Genomic DNA, 12,960 nt, shown 5'->3' with positions numbered 1-12,960 from the left:
TCCTAATTTTTGCAATTCACATGGCAGAAACTGTGATTAATACTTGTAATTAGGCAGACGGGATATCCGTCACATTTGTGACTGTGCAACCCAACTGAAAAACTCTAAATCAGGCCCCTAGTATTTTATCACAATGTTTGTGTATTTTTTAAGGTTTCAGTTTGAAACACTGTGTTAAGCGGTTTTTTGATGATCTGTTCCAGTCTTTTAGGGTATGCATTGATATTTTAGGGTATGCTGTTGGATGGACACCATGCCTACGCAGCGTGCCATCACTTTAGAAGATTGCTACTCAGCAAAGTGTGCTCAGCAGTTCCCACTCCAGGCCCAGATAAACAGGAGGCAGAGGTTTTTTTAATTTTCACCAAATAGCAAACCCCACTGCTTAATTAACATAATTTAAAAAACTATGACCGAAAACAACGTATTTTTTAAGTACGTTTATTAGAAATTTTGGGGCATATTATCAACAACTAGCGATAATTATCGCTAGGTTGGCTTAGCGGCAATAATTTTATCGCTGTGTAGCGACGATTTTTATCGCTTAGGAGCCTTGATATTATCAAGGTTTATCTCCTAAGCGATAAAAATCGGCCGCAATGCATGAATATCGCTGAAAAGTCAGCGATATTCATGCATTACCGAGCTAATGCTCTTAGCCATGTTATCCACCTCCCATTGGATAACTTGGCTAAGAACTGCTCAGGGCTAAGCGCGAAAAATTGGTAATAGGAGATAGCGATGTTAGTGACTGTTTCCAGTCGCTAACATCTTGGCACGCCCACTTTGCATGTCAGTGATAAATATCACTGACATGCAAAGTGGGGCCCAAGATGGTCGCAATCTCCTACTAGCTGTCGCTAACTGGTGTTAGCGACAGCTAGGTAATAGGGAGATCATTTTATCTCTGCTTTTTTGGCTTTTAAAGCCAAAAAAGCGGAGATAAATCCCTTGATAATATGCCCCTTTGATTCTTATTATTCTCAAGCGATACAATACAGATTAAAATGAACTCAATTATTTTAACCCCTCCCCTGCTGATGACGGAACCGCTCCGTCATCAGCTACGGTTGGGCTGTGCTGATGACGGAGCGGTTCCGTCATGGCCCGGCCGCCGCGCCTGCGCGGCGCTGATTCTGCGCCTGCGCGGCAGTTGTATTGAGCGGGGCGGGTCATGACGGAACCGCTCCGTCACCAGCACAGCTCAACCGCGGCTGGTGACGGAGCGGTTCTGTCACCAGCATGCGTCCGCCGAGTGGCCGCCCCGCCCACTTAGCGCTGCGGCGGAATAGCCGCCGCAGCGAAAGGGTTAAATTAAATAGAGTTAAAATTCCATCAAACACAAATTGTAGTCAAAATGCATTACTGCCTAATTGGTAACTTCCCATTTAATAATAAGGAAAGTTTATAGACATTAATAACATAAAAGTATTAAATATATTGATAAATTACATAAAGGAAAATAAAAGACATATGCTACAAGTTAACACATTTGCAGACAAACAAATGGAATGCCAGATACTTAGTGTCATACTTGAAGATGAAGGAAACTGTACTCCCCTTTGAGACTAGGTGAGAAAATCCAGTAGCTGGCTGAAAGAATAACACCAAAAGGTTAGAACATCCTTTATTTTACTAGGTATTTTTGATTAAAGCAGAATTGCACGAATTCCATCCAGTTCTCATCCGTAGGTCTTCACTTTTTTTATGGTGGCTAGTGCATGTGTCAAACTCTCTCCAAAGAGTGACTCACACTCAGCATGACATTGGAATGACGTTCTTTTTAGATACAAGTTATAGTTCCTTCACTCAGAGAAATGTCATTTTCTACTAGGATGAAATGGATCTAATCTTGCTGGCAGCCCTTTACCTTACTTAGTAGGTAGTTGGACGCTGCTGTCATTTTCGAGACAGAAGAAAGGTGGAGGGATGTTAATGAGACACCTACAGAACTTTGGACTGGTGACACATGCTTCAATCCGTGCTCAATTCCATTTTGGAAGTGGCTTTTGTTATATAGTGCATGGTCAAGCTATGAGTCACTGGTGGTGTTTCTTTGGACTTGTTGTTTCCAAGATAGTGACAGCTGTGGTTTGCAGGTGTCTGGTTGAATGTAATACGCATGATGAGGGTGAGCATAAGATGAGCTTTGTGCTCTTTTCTCTCGAGGATGAATGCTAATTTCTCAGATGGATTTTCAAAGATCAGTTAAGAAGATTGCATGGCTCCACGAATGCTGCTGTTGCCTGAAGTAGCGGCTGGTGTGGGGGCAGAGTGGTGAGGCATGGGGAACGACGGAGAGGGGGATAAAACAGACAACTATATACATAAAAAAAAATACAAAGAACTTACCTGCCGCCCGACGCTCTTTTCTGCGTCCTTGCTGCCGCAGGCTCTGGATGCGGTCTCCTTCCTCCCGGCACTCTCCTCAGCTCGGGCAGAAAGGGAAGGACTTCTGCCCTAGAACCAGTAGCGGCTCGTGGTGGTAGGGCTGCCGGGCGCTGACGTGGGGCGGGGGAGGGGCAGGGTGGGTGGTAGTAAACTCCGGAATAGGCGGCACAGAGGTAAGTACACAAACAAATAACTATAACTAATTTTGATGCAGCACGCTCAAAGAAATCCCTTTTATTTATTTGTATGTGCACTTACCTCTGTGCGGCCGTATTCCGGAGTTTACCCCTTCCACACTCCACGTCAGCACCCGGTAGCACTCCCACCATGGGCCACTACTGCCTATAACGCAAAACCAGCCAATCCTGGAGCTGCGGTGGCTAGAGCAGGCTAACCCAGTACTCATTTTGAGGCTGGGGGCCTGCCACTGCATTCCCTCGGCTGTTTCTCAGCCTTGGGATTGCAGCCTTTGAAGTATGCATGTGAGATTGGTCAGCTGTAGGCAGTCAGCCAATATGACCTGCGCACTGGCAGGGGGCTGCATTATTAGTGCAATCGCACTGATAGCCCCGCCCCCTGCCATAGTGCTGTGCCTTGGACACATGAATAAAATGATACTTAATACCATTTTATTAATGTGTGTGCCTGTTGCAACCGCAGCAGGCGGGGCAACAATCCTCTGCCACAATGGAGGAGCCACCCCTGGTCGCCTGCAAATGAAAATTAGTTCCAGGTCTTGCAGATGCCACAGGATAGCGAGAGGCAATCACAACAAATTTTGACCCACTCATGCCAGTCAGTATTTATGAAACACACTGCTTAGTGAAAAATACAAATTCATTTAATATGAATCATACAATGTGGCCAGTGCTTCCTGTTAGCAAAATTTGACTAAATGTGAGTTTTGTGCTACAGAGGGCTCTTCAGAGGTCGTGCTATGAGAAGCAAGGTGCCTAGATTCAACGGTGGGAATCAGTACCTAGTGTAAAGCCTCTAATGAGCCTGATCTATAGAACAAGAATAAGTCTTTCTTCATTATTCATTGCAACGTGTACCTCATGGGATTCTAATCTTGGCAATCCAGCAGCACTGGATCTCATGTGCTTTAATCCCATTTTGTGGACACTTTGATAAACTCTCTACTAAGTACTCTAGGTTTCCTGTAAGTAGCCACACCAAAGCTAATGATTCTCTTCAAAGCATGATCACGCGGGAAATCAGGATGTGAGAAGAGGTGGTGTCCCAATACCTGCCCAGTGACTACTTTATACTGTGGGCCTTCGCGGTCACTGTGGTAACAAGTCCAGTCCCACTATATGCAGCATTATCTGGTTCAGAGAAACTCTGTTTACCTGTGACATATGTTTCTCTTACAGATTAATTCACAGGAATTGTATTGAGGTGTGATGCCTAAAAGGCCCGCCAGAAAATGCACGAGCTTTCTGCTCCACGGGGCATTGTAATAAGGGTCTCTGCTGTTATTCTTTTAAAGAAAATGTTTGTGTTACAAGAGCTCCACATGTAACATGTAGTGAGTGATTTGCATTGGGTGTCAGGGCTAAAATGCAATTTTGTTATTGAAATTCTAGCACATAGAAGTCAAGCAGAAATTGCAGTTGCTTTATTTATAGGTTAGGCACTTACCCCCTGGAATTTGCCTATGCTAAATGTTGGGTAACCACACATTGAAAAGGGGTATTAAAGAAGCTTATTTACGTGTGTTATGCAGAGAAATAAATGAGTTAAAAAAACTATGCCGGGCACCCACGGCATATGTTATTTGTGAAAGGGTGTCACATTCAGCCCGTTATTACCTAAAAGGTCTAAATACCCACCCTCGTGCATTTACCGAAAGAGCAACCTGGAACTCTCAATTATCGGAAAGGTCTAGAAGCCACTGAACTCTGTGACTGCAGTAGAAAAAATGCGACTTGTGAATACCAATGAAAGCAGAACTTGTTTTTAATCATAAGCCGAATTGCTAATGCTATTTTAAAGCAGTGACTCGGTGAGGGTGTCGAGCTGGGAGCCTGGGACGGCTGGACGGCATTCACGGCATTCCAGCAGTCAGCCAGCGCCCGGCCACTTCCAGCAAGTGGTGGGAAATATGTCTGATAGAGACGCCCAGCTTCCTGGGAAGGGCGCTGCCGCTGCCTCCCACCTCTCTCCATTACTTCAGACGGGTCCCACCAGAGGGCCACACACCGTATCCCAAGGTGCTTTGCGAGGTTTACCAGCAGCGCGAGGGGCTGGCAGACACTCTTGCCTCTTCGGCCCCTTATCTTGAACAGCTGTAAAACAAAGTCTGCTAAACGTCACCTGCGTACGAGAGCGTCGCCCATCCGTGCACGCGCCGAGCCGTCATTTGGGGACACTAATTTATTTGACATGGCTACTGCATGCTTTTGTTATCAAGTAAGAAGCCCTTCCGGAGTTTTAAGTGACTGGGAGAGGGCTGGAAATAGCCTGTGCTGTCGGGTGGAAAATCCGTACATTTCCGTGGCCGGTACTGCTAAGCCCCAAACAAATTCCTGTGCCTGCATTTCTACTCGCAGAGTCTGGCCCTGAGCGCATAGATGGGCATTCTAGTCCAAAGAAGCTGTGCGCTCAGTGTGCCAGGGCACAAGTCCTAAACAAGCATTTTCAATGCAATGGTTTCGCCTTTGGAAAAGTTAGAGCTATTGGCATTATAAATGACAAAATTTGTATTTATGTGTTGGTTTTGAAAACAGATAAATAAATGGCATTGTCATTTACATTGCCATTAGCTTAATCTCTGCAGTCACCCTGCAGTCCATAGCACTCCCTCGCACTCCCTTGCACTCTGCACTCCCTTGCACTCTGCACTCCCTTGCACTCTGCACTCCCTAGCACTCCCTAGCAGTCCCTAGTCACTCTCCACTCCCTGGCACTCCCTAGTCACTCTGCACTCCCTAGCACTCCCTAGCATTGTGCAGTCACTCTGCAGTCCCTAGCACTCCCTAGCACTCTGCAGTCACTCTGCCCTGCCTAGCACTCCCTAGTCACTCTCCACTCCCTAGCACTCCCTAGTCACTCTGCACTCCCTAGCACTCCCTAGCATTGTGCAGTCACTCTGCAGTCCCTAGCACTCCCTAGCACTCTGCAGTCACTCTGCCCTGCCTAGCACTCCCTAGTCACTCTCCACTCCCTAGCACTCCCTAGTCACTCTGCACTCCCTAGCACTCCCTAGTCACTCTGCACTCCCTAGTCACTCTGCACTCCCTAGCACTCCATAGCACTCCCTAGCACTCCCTAGCACTCTGCACTCCCTAGGCACTCTGCACTCCCTAGCACTCCCTAGTCACTCTGCACTCCCTAGCACTCTGCAGTCACTCTGCACTCTCTAGCACTCCCTAGTCACTCTGCACTCCCTAGTCACTCTGCACTCCGTAGCACTCCATAGCACTCCCTAGCACTCCCTAGCACTCTGCACTCCCTAGCACTCCCTAGCACTCCCCAGGCACTCTGCACTCCCTAGCACTCCCTAGTCACTCTGCACTCCCTAGCACTCTGCAGTCACTCTGCACTCTCTAGCACTCCCTAGCACTCTGCAGTCACTGGGGTTGTCAAAAGGCCTGGTGCAATAAAGGCGCGAGACGAGGCGCCAGACCTGGACTCTATTCACAGGTGAAGCATGGGGGGTGGGGCTGGATCGGCTGGTTACGACGTCCCGCTACTTAATTGAATGATTTCAGGGTAAACCCCTCTGCCCCCGCACCACCTCTCTTTCGCCACACTCATTTGTAGCTACCACTGCCCAGAAGCAGGGAGGCTGCCCGCGAGGCGCTATGCACAATCCTAGTCAGCGCCTTCATTTCGAAAGACATGGTCGAAGCACTGGATGCCAGCGTTTCGAGGCCATCCCAGTGCCGGACATTCAGCTGGGTGTAACGGGCGGGAGCACCAGTCACAACCTTTGCCTTCCACCGCAGACACCACCATCCTGTCACCACCGACCTCCTCCCAGCTCTTAGAAGGCATGTTCTGTACAGTGTGCGCTATACACAAATGGTCGCTTCTCCATACGGCAGCTGGAGTGAGGATGCTGCAAGAAATACCCCACCCCCCGTTCACCCTTCCTGTTCCACCTGCCCCTCCCTCGGTGCTGAGACATGTCCCCGCGTCCTGGTATTACCCCAAGACTCCCCTCTTTGTGCAATTATCGTCCAGTTCCAAAGTGTCCCCAGGCCACCGAATAAACCTTGGGAGACTCCCTGGGTTCTGTCCTTCACACGTGGCGTCCGCGCCGTGTCACTGTCCCCTGCATCGCGGGCCCTTCTGCACTGCTCGTTTTGCCCCAGTGCATACACGTGTGTCACGTTGCCCATATCACCGCATGTCGTGACGTCGCTGCCACGCTCGCAGTCTCAGGTCACGGTGCCTTTGGGTCACGTGTCAGAGATGCCCGTTGCTGCCCTCACATTGTGTGTTTTGGAGGATACTTGTCACCCCCGGCGGTTGTTCCCAGGAGGCCCTAAATCACAATACCAGTGTCACCCTGTGCCACAGGGCAGTACCGGGGTGCCGCTGCGGCGCTGCCCCATTACAAAGTGTCACTGTAATGCCCCGCCTTTCGCCCCATATAGAGGCATCTGTAACGTGCTGGTGCACTCTCACTGTCTCCCCTTGCCACTGTGCGGCATTGTTGCCCCACGCTGTGGCATCTGCCACACTGAGACACAACAGCCCTGCTGCGCTGTGTCACTTTGTTGAAACAGTGATGTCACATGTCCTGGTGTCTACGTGGACCCGTGGCTCTGTGACTCCCCCGACCACAGTGTCACTGTGGCTCCTTGCAGCACCGTGGTGTGTTATCTCTGTGCCACACAGTTGTTGCTACGGGCGGGGGTGTCACAGTGGTTCCTTGGCATCCGATGTGCGGTGTCACTGATGGGTTCTCTCACACGCAGCACCCTGACACAGCGTCGCCCCCCTCAGCGTCCCGTCGTGTCCCCTGTGGTATCTGCGCTGCCCTGCACCACCGTGTCGCGGCATCACTCTCTGACATGCCTCCTGTCATGTGTTGCGTTCTGTGTCGTGTCTCTCGCCCCTTGTCACAGTGTCACTGTGATGTCTCTGCCCCCCCTCCCTGTAACGGGCCTCTTTTGTCCCTTCATATCCCGATGCCATGGTCATGCCCTGTCGTCCCACACTGCGATGCTGCTATCGCTAAAGGCTGTCACCATCATCCGCTGTCACCAATGTCGTGGTTTCACTATCGGGACTTGTCACCCCATACTGCAGGGCAGCGTTTAACCCGTGGCAGTGCCCCTGTCAAGAGTTGTAGCCCCATGTGGCAGCATCTTTTCGCATGCCCCCCCCTTGGCGCGGTGACATTAGCATTTCATGTCGTGATGCCACTGTCACGTCATGTCGTGGTGTCAATGTTGCCGCGTGCTTGCCGTTTCCCCTTCTGTCTGGTTTGCTCTCTCTACCCTTCGTAGCATCTTTCCCCGCTTTAATTCTTTCTCTCACTCCTCTTCCTTATCTCTCTATCTAAGCCCCATCTCCCGGCTCCTTCTCCCCCGCCTTGCCCCGGGTTCGATGGCGGTTCCGAAGCCCACTCGGTGACAGCAGCTCACAACCATCCCGCTTTACCCCACGCCCTCCCCCGTCAGGCTCCAGCCGCCACCTTCACACTCCATCGCCATAAATTCAATTCTAAATCGGTTTAAAATAAAACTCGAGATGAGTCACGATACACGGCAAAGTTAACGCCCCAGCCCGAAAAAATGTAAAACTAGACCAACCCCCCCCCCCCCCCCCCCCTTCCCAGAGAGGACAAAATCGGAGCGCCAGGAGGCAATTCCGTGAGCAGTGCGCACTATAAAAGAAAAATTAAATTTAAAAAACCACACAAGACCCCGCCCTCGTTCATGGTTGGGACTGTGCCACAAGTACATGCAGCTACAGTTGCTTGCAGTAAAGCAAGCAGAGCTTCGGAGTTCACGTAATTACACCCATTATTACAACGCGCTCCTCTCCCCTTCTCCCCTTCCACCGAGGGCCCAAACTGCACGATGAGATTATGTGACGGGTGGGGCGGACAGCGGGATACAACCATGCGGGACCAGGACGATCAAACAAATGAGGACAAACAGCCATGAAAAGAAAAAAAAAAGTACACGCCCACAGTGGACACGTCTTCATGACGTTGCGAAAAGCCTAATAATCGCCGCAACGCCCACGAATCTGCTCCGCCATTGACGGACATATCTCTGTTCCAATGGCTAGCCTCCATTTATGGAGCTAGCCAATGGAACAGAGGGGTGGGACTGCACACACATACTCTAGACTAAAGATTTTGCCTGCGCGAAACGCTGCTTACGCAGCTTTCGGCGAGGCGGAACCTAAAAACAGAAGGGGGGGGCTATACCAGTTAGGCAGTATGCAAGTGACATCACATCGCGCAACTTCACGGCGCACGACATTATGGACGGTGCACGACATCTCGGCGCATGACATCACTCATGGCATCACAGGAATTGACATCATAGGAAGTGCCATCACAAGCCAGGACTTTACAGGAAGTGGCATCACAAGATGTGACATCAGATCTTAAACCCTCACATATATGTTTAGCAGGTCTATCATGAGTACATTGCGCGCAATTCGAGTATATATGCAAATCCTCCTGATTTAGGCAGAAATTCATACTTTTGTAAGCTGCACATAAAACAATGTTGGCTTTTGTCAGCATAAAGCTTCCTTTACCCAAGGATTGAACAAACTAACTCTACAACCAGCCTACTCAACCAGGCATAATATTCCATATACAGTACATTTCCATGTAGATGTGATTGCTTAAGCTGCCTGCACTCTCAGGAGGTGACACAACTCACCTATGCAAAGTATTGTTATTCAGCCTTACCCACCTGCACTCATTTTAGGAGATTGGGCTTCATTTTTCACCAACAATGACTCAAAGCAAGAGAGAAAGACAGAAAGAGAAGAAAGGAGAGAGATAAGAAAACAATGATGAATGCATAAAAGGGGCTAAAAAAGAACCTGCAAAAAAAGCAATGTTAGGGTAGTGAAAGAAAAAGGTTATTGCGACCTTGGCTTTCAGCAATAGGACCCTAAGAAAAAGTTTGCACATTTTTTTTCCCCAAAGCCACTCAAAAACGATTCTGAGGCTATTTCCTATTTGTATGTGTGCTGCACAATGCAGCGGGGAGAAGAGTGGCTCACTGGTTAGAGCAGGCAGACCCTGAAGCAGAGGTCAGACCAGGGTTCAATTCCCGACGCAGCAGGGTCTTGAGCTCAAATGTCCACGAACTCGATAATTCTTGCTTCGGTGCCTGACCTAATCATGGGTTCACACTCTGCAACTCTGGGCATTAAGCTTGCTTAATCTCCACAACGGCCCCCCGCGGCGGGATGCCTGGCTTTCACCTTGGGGATGCCCTGTAGGGGCTATCTCACAGGGAAAGCCAGGACGGGTTCCCAAGACAAGCACTTAGAGACCCCTGGGTGATAAGCGCTATATAAATCCAATATACAACACAAATGCAAAGAGGAAATAACGAGGAGAAATGGATATATTTCCTCTTGTTACGCCAGCCTCATATAGACTAACCAGTTTGGTGCAAACCAATATTTACAAGACTTTGTAAATATGATTTTGCGTCAAAATACATGGATGGATGCACAGAGATGCCCTAGCCCCACCCATATAATGCCTAACTTACACAAGGTAATGCAAGGCAGGGCAATGTATTCTACAGTAAATCCCAAAACAGATTTTACCTCAGAGTTGTGCCAGAAAAGTGACTATACCCTGACACAAAATATGGGCCTCAACTTATACATTTAATTTTGTTTAAACTCTGCCACAAAGCAAGCGGCTCAAGAAGAAAACTGACAGTAAATTTGTTCTGGTTAATTGGTTGCTAACACTGTATTTTAAAATATCTTTGATGGGGTTAAGGCAACTGTTACCGAGATCTGGATGGAGGTTAATACACTTGCTGGAGAGATCTGTGTTTTGTCTAGCCTCAGTTTCGGCTCAAAGTAGCACAGAGGGTTAATGCAAAGCACATCTTGTAACATGCAAATGACAGATTTTATTTGATGTAGCCAGGTAAGTGGGTTACTGCTTTGAACACCGAGATCCTTATGTTTCTTGCAGTTGCTTTGTAAACCTTTTAATATCGCACAGTGAGCTTTGGAAGATGATATATGACTTCTAAACCTTGTAATCTCCCATTGTTTTATGTAACACATCCTGTACAATGATTTACAAATGCATATGATGTATTGTAAATGTAATATGTAAGTGCAATGTAAAGTGTTCTGACGCCCTGCATTAGGATGAGTAGCGCTATACAGGAAAACATAGTGGTACTTAAATTATTTCAACACCTCCTCAGAGGTTGTAAGTGCTGTATAACTTACATTTATTTTGTGAAATACTGAGAAAGACCAACACATCTGACGTTCTTACAGTGCATGCATATCTCGTGAATAGAGCCTGAACAACGTGAAGAGCTGCCTCCTTAAAGTATGTGTGAAGTGCTACCAAGGTATGAGCCTTTGCTTCATCTCTGCTGCAGTTGTTTCTAGGTGTGAGGCTACTGACTGCTACCAGCCACCACACTCGAGCAAAAGGAGGCCTGATGATCCCTCAAATTGGGCCTTTGTTATGGGCCCAGCAGGAGTCTGAAATAAGAACGCCCCGTCCCTGCCTGCACATTGTTGCGGATCGAAAGCAGACAACGCGCAGGAGCTGCTGAATGTGTCCCGGTGTCTGAAAATTACACCGAGACGAATTAAGCACATTGTTCAGTGGGGCCCAATTTCCTGGCAGGGTGTACAGCTTCCACCCTGTGAAAACAGTGTGTGGTAGCTGTCCACCAGTGTGTACCCCCAACTTGTGCCCTGGTGCCATGCCTCTGGAGCTAACACTACCTGACCTGGGCCATCTGCTTTATGGGTCTTGGCTGCAGACAGCTTTAACTGTTGCTTCAGATCCATTGCTGGGTCTGGTGGCTCAGTGGACTAATGTGTCCATTGCAGGGGCCTGTGTTTGACCTCATGGTCACAGGTTCAAATTCCGGCGGGTCCACTTAGCTTTTCATCCGTATGAGGTCGATAAAATGAGTACCATTGAGTTGGGTAACAATAAACATCTGTTATTCAGCGCCAAGACACCTACGGGTAATTGTGCGTTTTACAAATACACCTGTTATGTTTACAATATGAAACAGATACTTCAAGTGGTCTTTGGGTCAGCAAGGGCTTTAAATTGAATAAAAAAATTGGGGGGGGGATCTCTCAAATGGGCGTTGCCAATATAATTAAGGGTGGCTTAAAAACACCTACGCTACAAATCTTTGCTTACCATAGTATGCCGACGGCTGGTATTTTGCTGCTTCTGTCATTGCATCCAGATATATCATACAACAAGTAACATTCCCCTTAGAACAAGCCAGGACTATTGGCTTTGTCAGTGGGTATTAGTTGCATAAGATAAATAAGCAACACCTATGGCTTTCTTGTATATAAATAATATTGAAAGTGCTTCAGTTCAGAAATGATGAGACTGTGAAAGTACTATACCGAGTCTTTTTGAAATTACCTCATAGGTAGTGAAGGGTGGTGCTGCTGCAGAGTTAAGATTTGTTTTTCACCCTAATGCTGAGGGCAAAAACGGAGGGCCCGATAGGGACCCATCTCAGCACCTGCTTTTTAGAACTGCCGGTGCTGAGCACTGGCAGGACCCGGTCCACTTAAAGCCCTGTGGTTAGCCTCTGTTTGGATGACTTTGTTGTCTATGTGACGTATCTGCTCTTAATTCATTGCGGTTCCTCACAATTTCTGAGTGTGTCCCACAGGGCCTGTCCCGCCGTGTTCTAACGGCATGAGTTGTATCCTTCAATTGCTGACTTGGGACTCCTTTTTTCCTTTTCAGAACTTCATAGGAGTGCACGACTTTCCCTGCTCTCTCCCATGTTTCTCTTGACATCCCAGCGATCACTCTCACCTGTGCACTCTCTTTTTACTACAGAACCCTGCTCATCTGTTACTCTATTGTATTCCACGACTTCGCTCCCCATTTTCACTTTATTTTGCTTTTTTTTTATTTCTTTTTCTTAACAAGAGCTTACCAGCTGCAAAGTGCTATCCGAACACTCGCCATCTCCAATGAATTTTCATGCATCTTGGAATGGCTTCATGCTCACACATCTGCATAAAACAGCGTGCATACCCGTTCGTTGCCATCTTTGAAATGGCTTTTGTGTAATCCATTCCAAGATGGCTAGCAATGTGTCAACACATACACATGCACTGTGACGCACTGACAGCCATTTTGGCATTGAGTAGTGCCAATGCAAACAAGCATTGGTAAAGTCAATAGCTCAGCTTTTTACTGCTGAGACCTATTGTCAAGCCAATGCTTATTTTATATTGCCTTGTTTCAAGAATACGGAGTCCTGCACATCTATGTGGCCAGAATCAACCAATTTCATGTACACCTTTCATATTCAGCTCTGTGGGTATTTCATACAATGCAGCGATATTCAACCGTACAATTGGCTATGCAGC

This window comes from Lissotriton vulgaris, chromosome 3_1, assembly GCF_964263255.1.
Source record: "Lissotriton vulgaris chromosome 3_1, aLisVul1.2, whole genome shotgun sequence".
NCBI lineage: Eukaryota > Metazoa > Chordata > Amphibia > Caudata > Salamandridae > Lissotriton > Lissotriton vulgaris.
The sequence above is the reverse complement of the archived record's forward strand: the minus strand, read 5'-3'. Positions refer to the sequence as shown.